The sequence below is a fragment of the Rattus norvegicus genome, chromosome 6, assembly GCF_021556685.1.
Source record: "Rattus norvegicus strain SHRSP/BbbUtx chromosome 6, alternate assembly SHRSP_T2T, whole genome shotgun sequence".
Classification (NCBI taxonomy): Eukaryota; Metazoa; Chordata; class Mammalia; order Rodentia; family Muridae; genus Rattus; species Rattus norvegicus.
Window position 1 is genome coordinate 76229945 of NC_141539.1, and position 22452 is coordinate 76252396.

General features: G+C 43.4%; 1 long non-coding RNA gene across 3 annotated transcripts in view; it reads right to left on the minus strand.

Annotated features, from left to right (window-relative positions):
• Positions 1–429: 429 nt before the first annotated feature.
• The window catches only part of LOC134479384 (uncharacterized), a 29684-nt gene continuing 7661 nt past the window's right edge, over positions 430–22452 (minus strand). The window contains exons 2-5 of one of the 3 annotated variants that reach the window (XR_015622411.1): positions 14891–15026; positions 13824–13932; positions 2773–2825; positions 430–1398 (exon numbers count right to left, since the gene is read on the minus strand). This is a non-coding gene — a long non-coding RNA (uncharacterized LOC134479384). Of the gene's footprint in view, positions 1399–2772; positions 2826–13823; positions 13978–14890; positions 15027–22452 lie in introns of all 3 variants that reach the window. The other 2 variants (XR_015622413.1, XR_015622412.1) reach the window with 2 other exon arrangements.

The window sequence follows — 22452 nt, forward strand, 5'->3', positions numbered from 1 at the left end:
TGGCTGATAAATTACTATGTTTGTTTCCTTACCAACCACCCAGGAACAGTCCTGTGAAATAGAGCTGGTGATGAGTCTACGGTTAAGCCTGGATTGGGTGGAAAACAGTGGGGCATGATTGACAGCATCTTCCCTAGTTATGAGAAGGCTCACATGCATTCTGGGTATTTGTCGTTAAGAGCCTGGTTCTCTGGTCTTAAATCGGGTGTTCTATGGCTTTAAACATCTTTATTCAGCTCACAGATTTTCCTCATGGATGCATTGTACAGCACCATGTCCTCCCTGATAGGAATAGCATACTTAAAAGCACACATTTGCACTTTATAACTGCCCTTCTTAATACAGTGATTTTTCAGAGGAAGGATACTTGTATTTTAATGCTACAGAGTTCTGTGGAAAAAATATTAGAAATAGGTACTTGAAAATTTTCACCCAATAAATAAGGCTTTACTGGTCATTACTACATGCCAAGTTTATAAAAATGAAATGACACACACTCTCCTTGCAGAAGCTCATGTTCTGGGCTGGAAAAGTCGCATGCTAACAAGTACTATATCTGTATCGTGAAGTGTTTCCTCCAAGGGAAGCTGCTATTGGTATTCTTGGAAAATCGAATGTTTTCTTCTCTCGTTTTCCTCTTCTGAAGAGGCTAAGCGGCTGTGGGAAGATCTCCACCCGCCCAGTTGTGCTCTCAGTGATTCTCAGTTCAGAGTGCTGCAGCAGATCGTGTGCCTTTAGAAACACTTCCGGGCAGCAGCTCCCAAACGAGGTGGCAGCAGTCCTCAGACTCCTATAGTCTGCGCTGGTGCTTCTCCATGTTCCTCATGTTAAGTGCTTAGCTGTCTACTTAGCTCCTGAACAGCCTGTACCCTGGCCCCGAGGCCTCAGGCTCCAGGCCCCTCACCCCCTCACACTGGGAACTTCATCTGAAATCAGCATTGCTGCCTGCTCTTAGCACTGCCCGTCCACTCAGGCCAGTCCTGACCTGGAGTGATCGGGCATGCCCAGACCCATTTCCACCACGGGTCACTGGGTCAGGAGTCACCCATGCAGCTGCAATGTGGCGGGAGAGCTGGGAAATGCCTGCGTTGCTTTGGTGCTGTCCAGGTATTTCCGCATTTGTTTTCATAGCGACTCTGGGCTGAGTGACAGGGCTCATCAGCGTGTTTGGCAATACAGAGGCACAGCCTGGGCCAGGAGAAGGCTTCAGCCATCTGTTCTGTTCAACGAAAGGGAGGATACGGCTGGGTTTGCTAGAACCTGAGAAATGCAGGGATGCTCTCTGAGGACCGTGATCCTGGTGCACATTTGACTTTGCGTTCTTCTACAGAGATACCTAAAACCATTGGGTGGTGTCCAGACACTTGTGGTCAGAAACAGAAGGCAGGTTGTTGGTTTCTGAGGAATTGGGGAAGAGAGTGAGAAGTTGAGATTAATGGCTACAGAATGTCTTAGAGTAGACTGATACAAATATTCCAAAATTAGAGAAGTAATATTTGCCTAACTCTTCAAATACCCAAACCCACCATATCATATACTTTAGCAGAGCTGGGAGTCAAACCCAGGACTTGGTGTAAGCTAGGCAAGTGCTCCCTTCCCCTTCCCCTAAATTAAAAGTTTAGAGGTTCTTTTTATTGGATAGAAAGTATAGATTTACAAAGACATTGCTTTAAAAAGAAATCCATAACTGATAGGGAAAATAAATCTGAAATTTAGTTCACAGGCATCTCGTCTGTGCTGACGTCGTCGTCGGTGTGGTCAGATGAGAGCACTAGAGGCACAAATGAGGGAGAGGAGTCCATGAATCAGAATAACCCAGGATGCACTTAAGCCCATAGTCATCACCGCTTGCAGGATCACCGCTTGCAGGACTTACCTAGATCCTGGAGCCACGGTGTTGGCCACAGTGGTTACCTTTGAGTTTCCTTGCAGGCAGACACCACCTGATTTGGTGTATCACAGTGGTTTGATGATAACCACAGAACAGAGCTGTGTGCGGTGGTTCCCTTTTCACCCATGTTGACGGGAGCCATCGGCTTTTCTCTGGAGCTCCCCAGTGCAGAGGTTGTACAATGAAGGCCCCCACGAATGGGCAGCACTCCCGCAGTGTGTGCCTGCCTGCTTCCTTCAGGCTCCTCGGTGGGTAATTATACCAAAGTTGTATCCTCACTTTGAGGGGTTAAGTGAGCTGGATGGCAGGTATGCCCTGGACTCAGAGGTTCTACCTCTCCTTTCTCTCCGGAAGACCGGATGTGCCTTGAGGGGAAGCATGTCGTTCACGTGGAGTTGCCCTCAGCTGTGGTATCTGACCTCTACTCCTTCTATGACCAAAATCAAAAACCCTCAAAATAATCTTCTAAACTCTCCCAGGTTATACTTGTTAGCCTCTGGAATTGATCAACATCTGGTCTTCAACCTTCCCTCCAAACTAGTACAAGGCCAGGCCCTGAATGACCCTAATAAATGCAACCCAGTTGTCCAACACCCACCTCTCTCCTGCAGTACAAAGTCAATTACAACCAGATGGGAATTTCCATGTGGGCCAAATGGACATCAGGCAGGAGAACAGAGGGCGCTAGTAGGGAGGGAGGCAGGAGTTCACTTCCTGGGGGTCCACTGGCTCTAAAGTGCTCTGAGATATGTACACCCCAGGGAAGGGAAGCTGCAGAGGCCAGCAAAGCTTAGTGCTGTACTTGGCAACTCCTGGAGGAAAGGGCTGGTGGGAGGGCAGGAAGGCTCAGAGCTTCTAGAAAGCAGACACTTCTTACTTACGAGATGTCTGAGGAGTAGGGTGGGGACCCGTGAAGCCTTCCGTGAAGACCTGGCTGGATGGGAAGTCATTTGAAGAGAGAATAGAAACAAGACAGTTCGTTTTTATTTTTGATGAAGTGAAACTTCAACTTTAAAAAAACAAAAACAAAAACAAAAAACTCTGTGGTAGCTGAAGTCTATTCCGCAGATAAACACACAAAAGCGCCATGGGCTATAGCCCATGGATTAAAGGAGATCTTCATCTTCAGGAACTGTGCCTTGAAAATCACGTAAGTGGTGGTTTGAAGGTCGTGAGTGAATTTGACTGAGCTGTCTAGCAGGAGAAGAAAACAAGCAAGCAGAAAGGGAAGAGTTTAAAATAACAAGGGCGGCTTTAAATAGAGCTATAGAGCTGAGTAGCGAACCTAGTCCAAGGGTTAAAAACAAGCTTTTCCTTCAAAGTTTCTATGGTAACTAGATAGAATCTACAGCAAGTGTGTAGTTAATGAAATATTTCTGGGCCAATATGTAGCAGTTAAGTAATGCAGAGTGACTTTGTACAGGCTCCAGTACAGGTCATGTTTTAGCTGCTGTGTCCTTTATTCCCAGCAAAAATTAGACACTGAATATGGTGAGACTCCATTTAGTACCGGCCCTGATTTATCTCCAAGAAGAATCTTGGAGGCTGGCGTTGATCCACATCACTTGGAATGAAGAGAGATCTCCCGCCTCCCACTTCCCCTGCCTTCAGCAACAGTTTGGGTCCATTTGATACATGTGCAGTGTTAATTTGGACAGTTAGAGTAAGTGCTTGTGACTAACTAATTTTATCTGTACACAAGGAATAAACACAGCCTGCCGAGGTTAGTTGGAAGCTGATTTGGTGCATGGCTAGGAAGCAGGAAGACGCTTGGACACAGGGGCCAAACAATGATACTCGGATCTAGCCAATTGTGAGCAGTGGGTCACAATGCACATTGCTGGACCTCTCTGTCTCAGTTTCTCATGAAATGAGCCCAAAGGTAGAACTGACCTAAACGTTGGCTGATGGATTAAAGGAGATTAAAATATATATTATGCCCATAAAAACCGACCTACAAACAAGCACATTTGCAACATATGTCTTAGAGTTCTTTCTCTGATGTAATGTTGGCTGATGTAGTCCAATTCCTTTTGTAAGACCAGAAGACTCTGAAACTAAAACTTTACAAAACACAAGCAGGGAAAAAAAATCACAAACCAATATTCTTCATGAACATAAATATAAAATTCATAAATAAAATGTGTAATAAGAATGTTTTTGCAAATCAATAGATATATAAACTCCGGGTAAGGTAGAATCATTTAGCTTACCATTACTATGAACACTGATACATTTTGAGCCCCACACAATGCCGGGCACACATGTATTATTTCATCCCAGTCTCGACGTCATCGTTTTATAGTGTAGGCTTACTATAAAACATATTTAGTCTCAAATCATGAGAATATTAAATAGTAGAGCTCTGACTCAACACATACAGCAAGCATGCTGTATATAAAGAAGGACAGTTTTACCTTTTATAAAAAAATACATTCATGATACTTATTTCTTTCCTTGCTTTATTGCACTGGTTATGGCCTCGACGTTCAGTGACAACTGGAAACAGTAAGATATACATCCTTGCCTAAGTCTCATCCCCAGCCAGGGAGCAGCCAGTATTTTGGTGCTAAGTGTAATGTTTGTTGTAGTTTTCACAGATATTCTTTAATGTACTCAGGAGAGTTCCTCTAGTTTTCATTTACTGACAATTTTTAGCACACACAAATATAGAATTTGTTGATTCTATTCCATCGAGACAATAATATGGCTTCTCTGTTTTATTGTGCTAAAGTAATGAATTTCAATGACCGATTTCCAAGTACTTCACTAACTTTTATTCCAGTTCATGAATGTATTATTGTTCTTAAATTTTTAGTATGAATTTTTATGTTTATGGGAAATACTGGTCTTTGACATCCTTTGCTTTCATGAGAGAAGTTAGGAATGTATCAGGTGAAGTCCTAAGGGAAAAAGGTGGCGTGTGTGTATGTGTCTGTGTGTGTGTGTGTGTGTGTGTGTGTGTGTGTGTGTGTGTGTGAGAGAGAGAGAGAGAGAGAGAGAGAGAGAGAGAGAGAGAGAGAGGAAAGACAAGTTATCAACTTATCAACCCTGGACTTTGGAGGCCACTCACCAGACTTTCTCTGTCCCAGAGAGACAGAGAGATCGCAGTCGGACCCACTGAAATTATTGATGCTAATCTTCTTTACTTAAAGCCAACTTGTGTAGCTAATATCTATAAAATGCCTGCAAGGAAACACCTAGATGAGTAGATGGAGCTGATGTGTAAAACTGGCCAGCTCAGCTACCATTGTAGCATCCACCCATGCCCTTTCCTTAGGTCACACTTAAATCCCCACAGACAGGGACAAAGCCACACTCTGTATGACATGGTACAATGATTCCGTGTATATCCAAAGCGCAAACTTCCATCTCAAAGAAGTAAAAAAGGCCATTGGTGATTTTCACTGTCCTCTTTGATCTTCTATAGCTTAAATAGCATGATATAAAGTTAACTGTGATTAATAAAACTCTGTTGGGTGATGTGAGGATAGGAAAGGGAGAAACCAAAAGGTTTTGTATAAAATGTTTAAAACAAAATACAAAAGAACTGCCCATAATACTCACTGTTCTTATTTCTACAAATCATCACATAGCCATGGTGAGATTTATAACTCCTTTCTTCCACCGTTTCCCTGGTCCTTTTTTTTCCTGTCTGCAACCAGCATGTTAGCTGAATGTGGGACTTGCCTGGTGAGGTGAGTGAGGTAACCCATTCCTTCATATCTGAAGGGATGGAACTGTGATTCCACTGCCATTTTCTATCCATTGACTGGTTCCAGAGAATGGTAGTTCTAAAGCTTCTAAACAAAGTATCATAAGTCAGGTGGCTTAGACAACAGAAGATTTGTCACAGTTGAAGAGAGAGGCTGGCTAGTTTGGGTCCATTCTTCCTGATTTGTAAATGAGCAACTTCTTGTATGATCTCAAAGCAGAAAGTGAGATCATCTCCCATGTAAGGTCACCGATTCCACAAGAATCCAACCCTAACAGATTCATTTTCTTTGAAAAACACCACTTCAAAATGCTTCCGTATTAGGGAATACAGCTTAGAACATACTGATCTAGGAGGACACAAACATTTATTTTTATAGCAGTATTATGCAGAAACACTCTAAAGGACTTCCTAACATACTGTTCTTGAACACCTTTGTATAGTACCAACCCCCAGCCAGTCAGGAATCCTTCTTCTTTGCCTGTTTACTAAAAGAATGAAGACTCCAAACTGTCCAGATGCTACTCATAATTGCTATTCTGGAGGAATAGTAACACATCGGTAGGATCATTCTCATTAAAACCCAAAAGCTCTAGACCAGCAGAACCTACAGTCATAAGGATGACTAGAAACAAACGTTTCCTAGTGGCTCTCTGGGGCCAAAGTTGAGTGATGTCTTCTGTTTTGTCTTACCTATGCTAGGAATATGAGTGCTGTGTTCGAAGGAATGTTATATATTTTGTTCCAACTCACTGCATTTAGTAGCCCGTTGAAGGACACTGCTACAGTCCTGAAGTATTGGCTAGCCCATGCTGTGGAAGAATTCCTGAAGGCTGTTTTGCCCTTCTATTACCCTGGAGAATGTTAGGGTGCCACATGGCCATGCTACTGTGGGCATAGATCATTTGCTATGAAGTTCCTTGATCAGAAGCAATACCGTGAGGAATGCACAGTGGTGAATGAAGCCCTTGGTAAGCTTGTGGATGATAGCTTTCTGAGACATTGTATTTAGTCTACATATCCATAACCACAGTAAGTACTGATTCCAGTAAGAAGCATTGGCCTTTCCATGGGAACAGTGCATATTAAAGATTCAGTTTCAGTCTCTGCTGTAGCCAGTCAGATGCTCAACATTAGCTACGTCCAGATTAACCTTGGAGAGTACAAGTCCATGTTGCTGATCCCATGCAGTCCCTCTGATTACTTGGTCCCTCTTTGAGGGAAAAGATAAACTCGTGCCACATAAGAAGTGTTACTGTAGCCACTATTAAAACATCCCTTTTCGGAGATCACCCTTTCGTGAGCATTCACAAGAAGCACAAATGACTGTGATTCCTCTGTCTATTCAGAGAAGACAGTCTAGCTATCTCATCCCTCAACTCTGAGTAGCGTCTTCCCATTCATGTTACTTCCAAGACAGTGACAGCACAAAGGCAAACTTCTCGGTGTTTTTCTCTGCTTGAAAGGGAAGTATGAGTTTAGGTTCACATGAGGGTGTACCTTCAAGCGCCTCTCAAGATCAATGCCGTAAGTACACCCCCATGCGATGACTGTGGTAGCTTGCTTGCCAACTTGACATACCTGGGACAAGGGAACCTCATTTAAGAATTATATCCATCATACTGGCCTGTGGCCAATCCTGTGGGGGGGAATTTTCTTGGTCACCAATCAATACAGATGGGCCCAGCCCTCTGTGGGCAATGCCATCCCTTGGCAGGTAGGATTGGGCTGTATAAGAAAAGCAGATGAGAAACCCAGTAAGCAACACTCCTTATGGTCTCTTCTCATTCTGCTCCAAGTTCCTGCTTTGACTTTCCTTGGTGATGACTCACAACCTGTAAAACAAATGAACCTTTCTTTCTGAAGTTACTTTTGGTTCTCGTATGTTATCATAACGCCAGAAATCAAAACCCAGTGATGGAGTGCTGTTAAGTAATTGTCCTGAGCCTTATGGCTCGATGAGTTGGACGACACCGTTCATGAGGAGAAGCTTGGGTAGTATGGCCCATGGTAAGTCATTAAGTCTCTAGTATCTAAGGCCCTCAATCAACCTAAAGCGGCTTCTCAGAGGATAGATAGTAATCCACAGAGAATGCCAAGGCAATCTGTAGGCTCTGTGCTGTGACTCACCCACGAGGGCCTACAAATGCCTCGAACAGCATCTCTGCAAGCCACTGATGTCTCAAGCACCATGGCATCTACTTAGCAGATGGCCTTGGTGGCAAAGTAACTTCTGTACTAGCCAGGACCTACTCCAGAGACATTTTTGTTCTAGCCCCACTCAAAACTAAGGTTTTCATCTCCATAGTAATTAGGCTAAACAATTTACCAAATCTAGGAATGTGCTGTCTTTATAATCCAAAGAGACCTATTATGTGTGATTGTAGAAGCAGCCAGAAACATCAACCTATCCTTCACCCTTGAAGGGAAATTTCAATACGTTCTACACCACTAAACTGTTAAAAATTTCACTGAGACGTATGAATTTTTGTCAACTTTCTTTCTCATTTTAGGCAATTTCTTGCTTGTAGCTGAGTCCAGTCAGCATAGTGGCATCAGTGTAATAGATCTGTGTGGTGCCTTCTGGAAGGGGAAGGCATGAAGTTACTCATGAACTAAACTTTGACATATAGGCTTGCAAGATGAAAACTGAGATCTTGAAGTTTAGGAAAAGTTAAGTCCTCTTTCCCAATATGAGCTAAGCGTGGGCTGTGTCTTTGCTTCTAAGTGGGGATACGGTTGGGTTGCACACAGTTCTCCGGGTGCACATTACTATTACTCAATTTGGAATATTTTCCAATTTTCCTAGCTGAGGCCATTCAGCATAGTGGCACCAGTGTAATAGACTTATGTGGTGCCTTCTGGAAGGGGAGGGTACGAAGTTACTCATGAACGTCTTCAAAATAAGTCTGCTACTTCACGTCAACATGAAACATGTTGTTCTCTTACGTTTCCAGTTTAACTCCATTGTGATCACTGAGCATGCTCTGTTAGAGCTCAGCCTTTTGGATTTATTTAGATTTGCTTTATGGATCCATTTTGTCATTTTTTTTTCTGAGAGAACTCTGTTCTCATAAAGAGAATCTTTACTCTTCCATTGTGTGTAGTTTTGGGGTGCTGGGGATTGAACCTGGGCCTTACACATGCTGGACAGGTGCTCTCCCATTAAGCTACATGCATAGTCAGCAGAAATTGCCTCCGTTGTGTTGTTAGACTGTATGTTTTCTGGCTTGCCAACTTGTTTCATCAGATACTGAGAGAGCATTGGCGTTTCCAACTTCAATGATCAGCCTCTCAGTTCTGCTAGCTTGAATTCCTGTCATTAGATGGCTAAAGTTGAGAATTTCTGTTTTTCTGACCAGTGACAAAACTTTTTTTAACTAAAAAATGTCCTTTTCAATCTCGTTACCTTGTCTGATATTGCTATGCCACGGTGGACTCATCCCCTTCCCCACTTGTTTTACTGTTTACAAAGGCTGTTTCCCCACTATTTCACTTTTTATGTATCTCTGCCCTCATGGGTCAGGTGATCTCTTCGTAGGCCATGTGATCTCATCTATGCAGTGTTTGGTCTCACTTTTTAATGCCTCCCCTTACCTGGCATAGCCTTACCCACATCTAACAGAAGCAGGAGCATGATGTCAACCATCCACCCCAGTGTTTTCTACTCACCTCATCTTCATTTCACCCCAGGGCTCCTCTCCTGCTTCTATTAAGTGAATGGCCTGCACTTGAGGGATCCATTAATTATCCTGCTGACTTTTCAGCCTTTAGCAGGTGTGCACCTGCGCTTGCTGTTGTTTTTTGTATTTAGTTTAATAACTACTCTAGAAATTGCAAAATTGCAATGTTAAGCTTTTTTATCTTTTTGTAACTTTTGCCCCCTTGAGACAGAATCTCACTGTGTAGCTCTGAATGGCCTGAGAATCAGAGAGCAGGCTGGCCTCGAACTCATAGAGATCTGCCTGTCACATCTCCTCAGTGCTGGGATTAAAGGTATGCGCCACCATGGCTGGCTATGGATTCTTAATGTATCTCAACATGTATGGAGTAATATGGTTCAACTTCATGTAAGATATGACAACCTCAGCCAGTAAAGACCTCCATGTTTCATCTCATTTTTCTTCATGCCTCCTTTGGACCTACCTATGACTTATTTTCATACCTACCCATGAGATTAAACCTGATGATAGCATTATTATTGTTACTTTCACATTCCTTTTTTTTTTCTTTCTTTTTTTTTTTTCAGAGCTGGGGACCGAACCCAGGGCCTTGCGCTTGCTAGGCAAGCGCTCTACCACTGAGCTAAATCCCCAACCCACATTCCTTTTTAAAACATTATTCTCTCTCTCTCTCTCTCTCTCTCTCTCTCTCTCTCTCTCTCTCTCTCTCTCTCCAATACCACAGCACCTCTGTAGCAGTCAGAGAACAACTTGCAGGACTCAGTTCTCTTCTACCACATGAGTTCCTGAGATGGACCTCAGGTCATTAGTGGCAAGAGCCTTTACCCCTATCATTCTGACTCTGTCTTAACATTCTTTACTCTTTCAAAGAAATTAGAGGGAGAAGTTAGAGTGGTTAAAGTTACTTACCATATATATATATATATATATATATATATGTATATATATATATGTATATGTATATATATATTTAACAGCATCTATACATATTTCAGTTTTTATTTAGGTGATTTCTCTCTACCCTTATTCTTTAGCCTTTCTTGGAACAAATCTCCTGGTATCAAATTCCCACAATTTTTATGCGTAAGATTTATTTCACCCTTAATTATGAAGAACATTTTTCTCAAATTCTGAGTTGAAAGTGTCCAATTCCTTCTGTACTTGGAGGGTACTACTCAATTATCTACTTTAGTTTTAACCCCTCCTCACTTCTTTTGACATAGGGTCCTGCTATGTAGCCCAGGCTGGCTTGTAACTGTTGATCTCCCTGCCTCCACCTCCTGGGGTGCTTGCCAAGGAGTTGGAGTAATTTCCCCCGAAATGTAATTGTCTTCATCAGTCTAGATGGTTTTAACAAATCATCGTAGGCTTGTGGCTTAAAACCAGACATTTATTCCTTACAGCTCTAGCAGTTGAGAAGTCCAAGTTCATACGACTCTGCTGCCTGCTGTCTGTCTGCTCTCTGCCTGCTGCCTGCTGCCTGCTGTCTGTCTGCTCTGTCTGTCTGCCTGCTCTGTCTGTCTGCTCTCTGCTGTCTGCCTGCTGCCTGCTGTTTGTCTGCTATCTGCTGAGGACAGACTCTCTGGTTGTGTCCTCATGGGATGGAGAGAGAAAAAGCTCAAGTTTTGCCTGATTCTTCAACAACAATCTTGTTCTCACTAAGAGTTCTGTCTTCCCAACCCAGTTACCTCCCAAAGGATCCAGCCACAAAGACCATCCCAAGCCGATTACGATTCAACAGGAATTTTGGAGGGGGCACAAACACTCAAACCACAACAGGAGAGTTTCTGGGGATTTTGTTTTGTTTATTTGTTGTGTTTTTGCTTTATTTTAAAAATATTAATTGTAGGGTTCTTTTAAAAAAATAATTAATTTCAGATGAGTGGGTGTTTGGTCTGCATGTATGTCTGTGCACCATGTATGTGCAGTGCCAGAAGAGGCCAGAAGAGGGAGCTTCTCTGGACCGGGACTTTGGATTGTCCAGTTCTTTGGAACTGCCGCCTCGTATGTGCTGGGAATTAAACGTTGGTCCTCTGAGTGGCCTGTGCTCTTCCCCACAGAGCCGCCACTCCAGTCTCCTTCTGCTTTGCTTTTCTTACCATTTCCCTACCATTCTGCTTACCGTTTTCTGACAATTTCAGGCGAGGAGGTTCCTAGATGTAGTTGTTTGCTTACTCATGCAGCTATCAGTGTACTGCACTTCCGGGGACTGTACTTCGGAGAATCTGGGCTGCTATTCTTTCTTTCCCAATCCCTACAGAACTCCAAATACATCAAACCACAGACTTGTCCCATTCACTGAGGCTTTTTTATTTTTGTTTTTTCTTTAAATTTTTTTACTTTCAGGTTGGATGATTTCTACGTTCCTTTAAGGCGACTAATCACATAAATTAAGCTTGCTAATCTGCTGCTAAACCCAGCTAGCAAAAAAAAAAAAAAATCACACTTGCACTTTAGGGATTTCCATTTAGTTCTTTTCCACATGTTCCATTTCTGTGCTGAGACCCATATCTGTGTATTCACTTTAACCATCTTCAAGTTAGGTTATCAAATGTATCATAGTACCTTGATGTTGACAGTCCCCATCTAACCACTTCATCATCCAAGTTATCTACCTCCTTATTGTACCAGTCTGGGTCTCGATTTGCCATCCCTTTGCATGCCTTGGTATTACTTCACAGCAGCCTACATAGTGTGCATGACAGGAACTCAGGACTGTGCCCTAAGTGTAACAAGTAAAGATGGCCATCTGTGCCCAGGGGTGTCAAACCTTTCTCAGTCTGTCAGGCCCTGTTCTGACACATCTAATTTGGCTGTGGATTTAGGACTGCCAGAATCATAGGATGTGATCTTTATTCCTAAGGTTCTTATTTCTAAAGCAGAGACTATTCCCAAGAGTGGTTTTACTGCCGTGCTAGCTGCATCCTAGGCCTTAACTGTAATATCTTCTAGGACCAGGTAACCTCTGGTATTCCACAGCCATCAATTTCTAAGTCTTAAAAAGACTTGCTCTGAGCAAGTGCATCTCAGCCCTTACCAAGGACACACAGTGAAGCCACCCTTGACTTTGGTATGTCCCTCTTTACAGGTGACTGTTCGGTTCCTGGAATTAAAAATTCCAACCATTTTAGCAGTCAGAACTATAATCTCTGCCTGGCTTCATCTCCCTATACCATGGCAGAAATGGGTCCCAGGAAGTAAGTCAGGGCAGCTTCGCTTGTGTTCTCTTCGTAGTTGTTGTCTTGGGATGCCCATTCATTTCCTTAAAACTGTTGTTTCTTTGTTTTCTTTAATGCTATAGTTTATTTCCAGGCTAGTGTAAGTCAGGAGTCAGTTACCTGGTCATTTTAGGAAACTGAAGTCTTTAAATTCATCTGAAAATTATTTTGAAAGAACAAATGCCTATGTGTGGTGCTTGCAAAGATTGTATGGTATAGACTCCCAAGAGTGCTTCCAGGGCATCTAAAGGCTACACAGACACTACCCGGCTCCTTCTTCCTTGTAGATAAAGACCATCTTCTTTAGATGAAGTCACTATCCTTCCATAAATAAAAAATATTAATCTTTTATTATCTTTAGTGATGGCTTTAAAACCTATAATATCATAATTCACTTATCTATAGCTGGATCCCCTTCGGACACACATGATCTCTCAACAACCAACCACAGAAGCTGGACCAGGATTAGACAGCTGACTCACAAGGAACCCATCCATACCTAGGGCTTAGGCAATATAATTTCCTTCCAATAACCTGAATTAGGAGGCTCAGTAATTGTGTTCGGAGGTAATTGATGTTTAGCTACAAAAATCATGTGGAGTTGGCAATGGAGTGGATTTTAGAGCAAGCCAAAGTTATGAATGGTTGTGGCTATAGGAAAGAATTATTTGTAAGCAATCTATACAGTTCAAAGTAGATGCAGAGAGCAATAGAAATATTCCAGCAGTAGGGGGAAATGCAGAAGACTACATATTGTCCCATTAAAATTTCACAGCACTTCTAATGTTTAACCCTAAGAAGTATCTACTGTGTCTTTCAATAATTCCCATTTTATTTGGTATAATTTCAGTAACTATTCCTCACCCCCTCCTAGGCCACCCTTTACGGCAGAGTGCACCCTAAGCAGAGCCACACCGTAGAGAAAAGGTACTGTGAGAACAGACAACATAGAGCCAGCCCCAGCTACTGCCCACAGGAGACCCCACTGATGGATAGAGACGTCATGTAAAGGAGATGGTCTTTATCTACAAGGAAGAAGGAGCCGGGTAGTGTTTGTGCAGCCTTCAGATGCCCTGGAAGCACTCTTAGGAGTCCATACCATACAATCTTTATTTGAAGAAACCAACCTAACAGTCTTACCAAACAAAACAGCACCCCTTACTTTGATTAGCATGTTACCCCGCCACGCCATTTACTCTCTGCTTGCCTCCCATGTAAATGCGGGGCTAACTTGTCCTCCAGCGGCGTTCAGGCTTTAGAGTCCTATGTCTTTATTTTTCTCACTTTTAGTTATGGTTTAGACATACAATACTCACGTAGTAAAGACTTGGTCTTTTTGCAGAGGTGTTCCAAGACCTTGAAGATGTGCTCGGATTGTGAGGGCTCTAAAACCGCATCAATACTAATCCACCGATGGTTTTGTAGCTGAATGGAATAGTGAGAGGTGATGGAAACTTGAGGTGGTGGGACCTAGAGAAAGCACGTCTGCTGAGAGTCTCCTTTGAAGGGTAAACTATGCCTCCAACCCCTTTCCTCCTGGAGCGCTCTCTCTTTCTCTCTCTCTCTCTCTCTCTCTCTCTCTCTCTCTCTCTCTCTCTCTCTCTCTCCATGTGTTTTGGCTGCCATGGAGTAAGCAGCTTGCTTTGACTAAATCCTCCTGCCATAAAATCCTATTTGCCCATAGGCCCAAGTGACCTCTGAAAATACAAGAAAGATGAATCTCTCTTTAAGTTTCCTTTCTTGGGCATTTTGTCACAATAGTAAGCCGACAGCTGACTGCCACAGGTTTGTATATCAGGTAAGGCAAAGGGATGCAGTTAAAACTTACAAAAGTATAAAAACTTAAAAACCCATGGAATTAGTTACACTTCCCTGTGTCCCTGGCTGGCCCTTTGCTCCCTTCATGCCCCTCAGGGGTGGAACCATTCTAGGGTCACAGCAGCACTAAATGAGGATCACAGCACTGGCTCTTAATTCTAGCTTGACTAAGTCCTTTGTAGCGTCCTGGCATCTTGCATCATTTCTCCAGTCTGTAGAGACAGTATTGAAGATCTTAGTCCTTATTTCTCAAAATATCATTACAGAAACCAATGAGATCATATTTATAAGAGGATTCGATTTCTTCAGTGTGGCAAAACATCAAAGAATGAAAATCCACCCAGCAATTGTTGCCATAATAATCATAGCAAACAATGGGACCTCTGAAGAGAGAAGCAATTTCCCACTTTTTCCATAATGGTGACGTAAATTGAAAGGCAAGAAGATGGTGAAGAAATGAAAGCCATCCTGGCTATGACCTAGCACCTGGCTTTCCTTTGAAGGGAGGTAGAGTAGAAGCCACAAGCTCCTCATCATACCTGTAGCCATACTCCCCCTCACTCACCTCTTGAGAAAGCACCACAGAAACCAGCCTTGTCCTCAGCTAACGCTTTCTCCTTGAGTGTGGGGGTGGGGTGGCGGAAATGGTGGCGTTTGGTGCAATGGCAGTACAGAGGAGACTGAACAACCTCTTGCTGTGCCTAGAGTACAAGACAGAGACTGTTGTCAACACCAGACCAGACCAGCGTTAAGTGTTAAATATGAAATACCCAGTGGAATAGGGCTGCAGTTTTGCGGGTTCTGCATGCTCTCTGTGCTTTTGTGCAAAAAGCATCCGACATGGTGGGACAGAAATATCAGGCTTTTCTGCACCAGTGCTAATGTTTGCCATGAAAGGAAAAGCTGGGGGCAAGGAGGCAACCATGCATCATAAAAGTAATTAATTGTTCTACTTTTTAATGGTCCGCCCAGACCGCCTTTAAAAAAAAAAATGAATCATACAGACGAGACCATGATGCCAGACAGATTGTCCATGGGGACTTAAAAGACTAGTCGCTGCTATAAATCACGATAATGAGTTCATTTTTAAACTGGTTTACGAGATTGAGAAGTATAGTATCACATTTTTTTTGCCTGAATCTCTCACTGCTTTTCAGAATTCAGGGGCTAACGTTTCCTTTCAGAAACTTTCCAAGTTGAGTGGCTGTTGTTTTACCAATCAGGTCTTTCTCCAAAGATGGTCTTAGCACATGATTTTCATGACTCAGCTGAAACCGAACAAGCCCCCATTGTTGGCTTTGTTTCCGCACTAGTATTATTGACGAGCTCTGCCTAACTCTTGGGAAAAGGTCTGTTGTCTGACCAAGCTACTATGGAAACCCAATCTAGGCCGTTTAGAAGCCTAATGCCTTCCCTCTTGAATCTGTGAAGAATTTTGAGGGCGGTCAAACTCAGCTCAGAGAATATTCATCAGGGCAGAGGGTACGGCTTGTTCACACCGTCCACTTTTCATCTCAAATCAGCTGTGCAAACAGACTCACTGGCCCAGAGGGGAAGGCGGTACTGCCTGTGGGTCACTGTAGGCCACAGAGGTTTCATTTATTTTATTTCTACATCACTCTGACTAGACAGGGACAGAGACATGGAAAAACAAGAGCTTGGCTTCTTTTTAAAAAATTTAAAGGGAATTTCCCCCTTTGAAAACTGACTGGTAGAAAAATACTGTAGGCAATTGCTCCATACCAGGAAATAGATCCTGCAGGTTTGAAAGAAAGGACTAGAAATACATCATTTTTCACTCTCCCATGAGAAGCAACACACACACACACACACACACACACACACACACACACACACACTATAGAAATCATCCTGAGGAGGAGAATACTCTGAAGAGAGACTTCCCATGTTTGTGCTTAGAAATCTCTGCTATGTCTAGGGAGAAGTACCAAGAGTGTTCTGGACTATGTCTTCTGAAGGTCTCCTCACTAAATCCTTAGGCATTTCCCTGCTCACTGTTAAGGATTCTGGGCCTTTTAAAGGGTAGAGGCAGGCTTTGCTACCGTTATCTTTATATATAAATCTCATCCCAGTAAAGCAAGTATTATAAAATATTCCACACAGTCATTCATCATCACCAACGATTCACATATATTTATACTGTATGACTCTGAGCAGAGCCAGCTCTCATGGAACGTAGACCAGATCACAGAGCCATGGCACGCCATGTTTTCTGGGACTACTTAACAACTAGGAAGGCCGGGGTCTGCAGGTGAGGGATGATCTGAGTGATAGGATTGTGGGGTTTTGGCAGAATGCAGAACCTGAGGGAATGCACCTATTCTCCCTACAGGTGATGATGACCAACCTGCCCAGTATCTCAAGTAACTGAAAGAACTCAGAAGACAGACACCACCTCGCACTCACTCCAGCGTGCCTCTTCTAGCCCAGTCTTCTAGGAGAGACGCAATCAAACTGTCTGTCCTCTATTATTTTAGTGCAGTCTTACAGATGGCGACATTAATGTTAAAAAGAGGAGGGGGAGGAAGAGGTGGAGGAGAAGGAGGAAGAGAAGGAAGAGAAGGAGGAGGAGAAGGAAGAAGAAGGAGAAGAAGAAGGAGGAGGAGGAGGAGGAGGAGGAGGAGGAGAAGAAGAAGAAGAAGAAGAAGAAGAAGAAGAAGAAGAAGAAGAAGAAGAAGAAGAAGAAGAAGGAGAAGAAGGAGAAAGAGGAGGAGGAGGAGGAGGAGAAGAAGAAGAAGGAGAAGGAGAAAGAGGAGGAGGAGGAGAAAAAGAAGAAGAAGAAGGAGGAGGAGAAAAAGAAGAAGAAGAAGGAGAAGGAGAAGAAGAAAGAAGAAGGAGGAGAAGAAGAAGAAGAAGAAGAAGAAGAAGAAGAAGAAGAAGAAGAAGAAGAAGAAGAAGAAGGAGAAGAAGAAGAAGAAGAAGGAGAAGAAGAAGAAGAAGAAGAAGAAGAAGAAGAAGAAGAAGAAGAAGAAGAAGAAGAAGAAGAAGAAGAAGAAGAGAGGAGTTTTAACATTCTAGAATCAGTTTGTCTTTCTTTGAGCTGATCACTTCAACCCAAGCCGCAGATAAAGTTGGGGTGGTTTAGATGATTTCACTTTTGGGGGGGGAATACAGTTCTTCCCCCTACCCTGGATTTCATTATAGAGTCAAGGATAAAGGCACAAGGGCTTCAGGGAGGTGATGAAACTCCCAAAGACTCAGTGAAAGGCAGCTTCTGGGACTGGGGGAAGATTATTGGATTATAAACTAGCAGATCATTGATTTAGTCAGCAGTCTTTATTATCTAGCAGAAGGAGTTCCAGATGCTGGGGGTATGCCACTAACTAGAGAAGGTTTCTTCTCTGCCGGAGCTTACATTCTAGTGAGAACAAACAGTAGAAACAGAATGATAAATAAATACTAAGGTCAGGGGGTTGGAGCATTAATCGGACATGGCTCTTGAAACTCTAGGGTAGATCCACTTGAGTGGTATAATATTCAGCATGATTTGAAGGGTGTGTTAGAATTCAGTGTCAGAATAGTGAAGGAAAAGCATTCAGATTAAAGGGTGGACTGACCAGAATTCCTTAGACAAGAACCGTAAGTACACTTGAAAACACAGAGACTAGAGGGACTGAGCAGAGTGAGCAAGAGGGGAGGGACTAAGGGGTCAGAGGTGAGTGGGCAGGGCAGAGTGGAAGTCCCTGTAAGGACTCTGGCCTTCAGTGGGCATGAATCAGGCTATGATCAGCTCTTTGAAAAGCATCATTCCAACTGCTCTAAGAATAGATGAGGATGAAGCAGAGAGATCAGAGGAAAGTGATATATTGCCATAGGCCACAGAAGGAGGGGCCACAGAGGGAGGAGAGAAAGTGACAGGGAGAGATCTGAGTCAACCTAAAGGTAAAGCCAGAAGACCTCCTTGATGGATGGGGAGAGAGGGAAGGAAGACAGAAGTGAGGGAGGAATGGGAGGAAGTGGGGGAGGGAGGGAGGGAGGGAGGGTGAAGAAGGGGGAGGGACCATATGGTTCTAGAAGGACTTGGTAAACTTGAGCCTGAGAGAAAAATCTCTTTGTTCAGTGGCATGACCTACAGGCTTCAAAAGCATTGACAGGATCGTCAATTCTATCCTGGTTGGAGCCATCCTGGACCTCTGTCTTGTCCTCTCTATTTCTCTTGTTGACTATGTGGCCCCCACATCAGGGTGGTACAGCAAGCTAATATGTAAGTTACTCTTTACAGCTCATGTGTTTATCCTGCAAGGAGAGTAGGGCATGTGCCAGCAGGTGCTGAGCTGCGTGCCGAGGAGTCTGGGGCTCCCACTTTGCTTCACTCAGCCATGTGGTGATCTTTGTCTGGTACCCCATGGTGGGCTTAGTCCATCCCTGCCCACAAGAGACTCCCAGATAAAAGTGATTGTAGCTCTGTTTTACAGATGAGAAAACCAAGGGTCACAGAGCTGTCCCAGATTGCACCTTGTCGGAGATGAGCCATGCCCTTGAGTATGTTGAACCCACTTTACTCTCTAAAAGTTGATCTGCAAAAATCCAGGAAATAACTGTTAAGCATCTGAGGACCTTGTCACAATTACCTTGTGGACATTAATATTTGAATTTCATGCAACTTTCATGTCATAAAATAGTTATCCTTTTGATTTTTCTCCAACAACTTAAAAGTATGATCACCATTCTTCATTAAGACATTGTTTGAAAAGCAGTCAGAGTTCTATATTTGTCCCCGTAGCTGTGGACTCCTGTTGTTAGAATGATCTAAGGATTTTTCTGAAACAGTAAGTGCCAGTAAGAGTCTAGTTCTCATAACTATGGGACTTGTAGAAGAGGAAGCAGAGGCCCACAGGACCCGAGAACCTCAGTGACCACTGGTTGCCAGGATAGGCTTCCTTTCAGCTCTTTCCTTCCCTCTCGCTGCTGTCTGCTGTCTGTGGGGGGCTAAGGATAACCACATCCCAAGCAGGACCTTGCCAGGGTCCATTCTGACCTTCAGTGTGCTCAGTTCAGGTACCTTAGCTCTAAATCTCCATACCAGGAAGGGAAAGAATGCCTGGGCTCAGAGGGAGCAGAAGCGGACCTGGGCAGGACTAGTTCCAAGTCTTCCAAAGCCACAGCTTCAGCATGAACAGTCGTCGTCTCCTGCAGTCAGTCTGCTTCAATGTGGCCATCTCAGTATTTCCCTCTGCTAAGTTCACCGTCCTCCTTGCCGACGGCGCTCGCATTGCCTGTGGTCACAGCATCTCTAGTCAGGTTGTCCTGACAGCTCCTCAACTGCTCAGAGCCAGCAACACAAGCCGGATTAGAATCCACCCAGGACAGTGAAGATGAAGAGTGTTCACTGGTACTTCTGATTCCACACTAATCATAAATCCTAAAACCAACATGGTTATCATGATTCCCCCCTCATCCTCTAGCGTATCATAAATTAAGGGCTTGTTTGTTTTCATCAAATCGACAGATTGAAATCATCAGATGAAGTAGATGATGGACCACCCCCTGCAGATGCAGGATCACACAGAAGAAAATTGAACACCATTGGAGAAAAAAGATAATGTTTGGAAGATCAGCAGCCCGATCCTTCTAGAAGTCGACTTTCCAGTCAACTGGCTTCCAGAGTGCACTCAGTACGATGTCTGCTCCTCACTGTAGGTTGATTAGCACCAGTTCATTGATGGAGAAGCTAAAGAGTTAGGAGCTCATGTTCCTGGGAGTCCCCTGTAGGTAAGGTGGGATTCTAGGGAGCTGGTGGGGCAGTGCAACAGTGAACTCCAAGCTCATACTTTTATATGGCTTAGTGCACACTGGGCACTAAGAGTGAGAGGAGTCAAGGGTCAAAGTCAGAGACAAGGAGCAATTCTGGAATGCTGGGGTCAAGGTCAGGTCTTCCCTGAGCTGCCTCTGAAATTCTGGTAGCCCCATCCAGTTCTTGCCTCCAGAGAGTCTACAACCAACACTCCAATGACTGGCTTTTTATAGGATCCTTTCTGTGCAATCCTTTTATTTGAGCTCTTACACTAATGTTCTTGTCAACCAGCGAACCACAATTTACACAAATGATCCATCTCCTGCTCATTCACTCTAGAGATTTCTGGTTTCTAAGCACTGAGACCCAAACATTGCTCCTACTCAGTTTGCATCTGGACATGGTACCAAATATGCTAAAGAGGTGAATATGTAAGCTACTGGATGCTGATAAGTGCAGTGGGAGGATTTGGGGAAGGGTGAAGAACATCAGGATAGAAGTTCTCACCATCAAGATTCACTCAGGCAGAGGCTTTCAGAGGTAAACAAACCAGTCTCATGTAAACATGGTAGAAACACAAAAGCAGAATCAAAGAAGTAACAGAACACTGGAGGGGCCAGGCATGGTTTATATTCTCATGTAGGATGGGACTGCATAAGTTTTGTGTTTCCACCAGATCACACTTCATGCATTTGAGCCAGCCAGGGAGCCCCAAGGGTGGACTGAGCAGCTAAGGTGAAAGCAGTGGACCACATATCAGAGGCAGAATGACCTTTCAGACTTTTATTCACTCAACAAACATTTCTGGCCCTACTGTGTGCCAAGTATCCCTAAAGGTCTTGGAATGAGGGTATGTGTCTTTGTCTTCAAAAGTTCTAAATTTCACCCCAACCCTCTGACACTGAAACAGTCTGCCGTTTGTGCTTCCTGTACTGGAGAAGTGAAACAAATGTGGTAGCCAAAATGTAGTGATCCACTTTCTTCTGGTGGCCAGTGTATCACATACGGAAGGCCAAGAATGGCAAGACTGAAATGAGACTTTCAAGGTGTCTTGATCTGCTTCTACCTCTGCCAGGGAATAACACAGTTGTCTGGAGATGCAGCCCTTTCTCCTGTGCTTGCTTGGAAGAGATTCAAATGATGAATTTCCGTAGCTGTGCCTGGCAATGTCTTGTTCAATTCCAATACACTGAACTTATACAGTTTTACTTGAACATATAAAGGCTTCCCTTCTACCACTCCCAATTTTATGCTACTACCCAAAATGTCACAGGTGACCCAATTCCTTCATTCAAATGTTATTTTTAGTAGATGTCAGAAGAGGAAAGAGTATCATTACGAAGCTGAGAGCAAATCCCCTGCGTGTGCGTCTTCTTTTCATCTGCACCACCCGTGGAGCACACGAGTGACACTTGGCCAATCTCACACAAGAAGATGATGTCTGCCTAGGACCCAAAATAGTCAGGCTGCAGCAGAGGACGTCTGTATCTTTTCTCTTCCAAAGAAATCAAAACTATCCCCAAATTAAGTTCCTCAATGCATAATAACCCTACTAATAGACCCAAATGCAATTTATCACTTCCCAAGAAACAGAAATAACACTAATAACTATAATTTAGAGACAACTACTCTTCAGATTCACAATCTAACAGATTGTGTGTGTTTCTGCGTCTTCTATGAAGTCTTAGCACTGACCTGTGATCCTTTACAGAAAATGCATGAACGTGAAGTGCTACCAAATCTCCCACCATGTTCTTGTGATAGGCAGATCATAACCACACCTGTATCTCTAATCTCTTACTGGTCACCCTGTGAGTCTGCACACAGGGGTAGGGGTGTGTGTGTGTGTGTGTACGTGTGTATACATGTAGATGTGTATATTTGTGTGTGTGAGAGAGAACAGAGACACAGAGAGACAAAGATTTAGAGAAACTAAGTTATAACTCTGTGTCTTATTCACTCCAGTGAATTTCCATTAATCTATTCTCTTGTCCTTACAAATCAGGAAAGGCAAGAGGAAATTATGTCAGTTGTCAGGAGCCCCTAATCTTGCTATCTCTTTGCCAGAATTATAGAGACAAGTTGCTGAAGGTAACACGTAGGACAGGATTAAGGCTACTGATTTCTTTGGACAGAGTGGAGACTAACTGAAGAGCACAATATGGGTTCCTGAAGTCAAGCAGTGATGAAACAGCTTCAAACAATGTCTCACACCTGTCCCCTGACCAGCTGACCTCACGGTGTCTGTTGTAGGCCACATGGTATGAGTTTGATGCTAGGAAAATTATGCAGGAAATGGTTCTAAGGGTGAGAAATGCCATCCACATGCTATGACTACATGATAGTAACAGGTCATATGCAAGTAAAAGGCT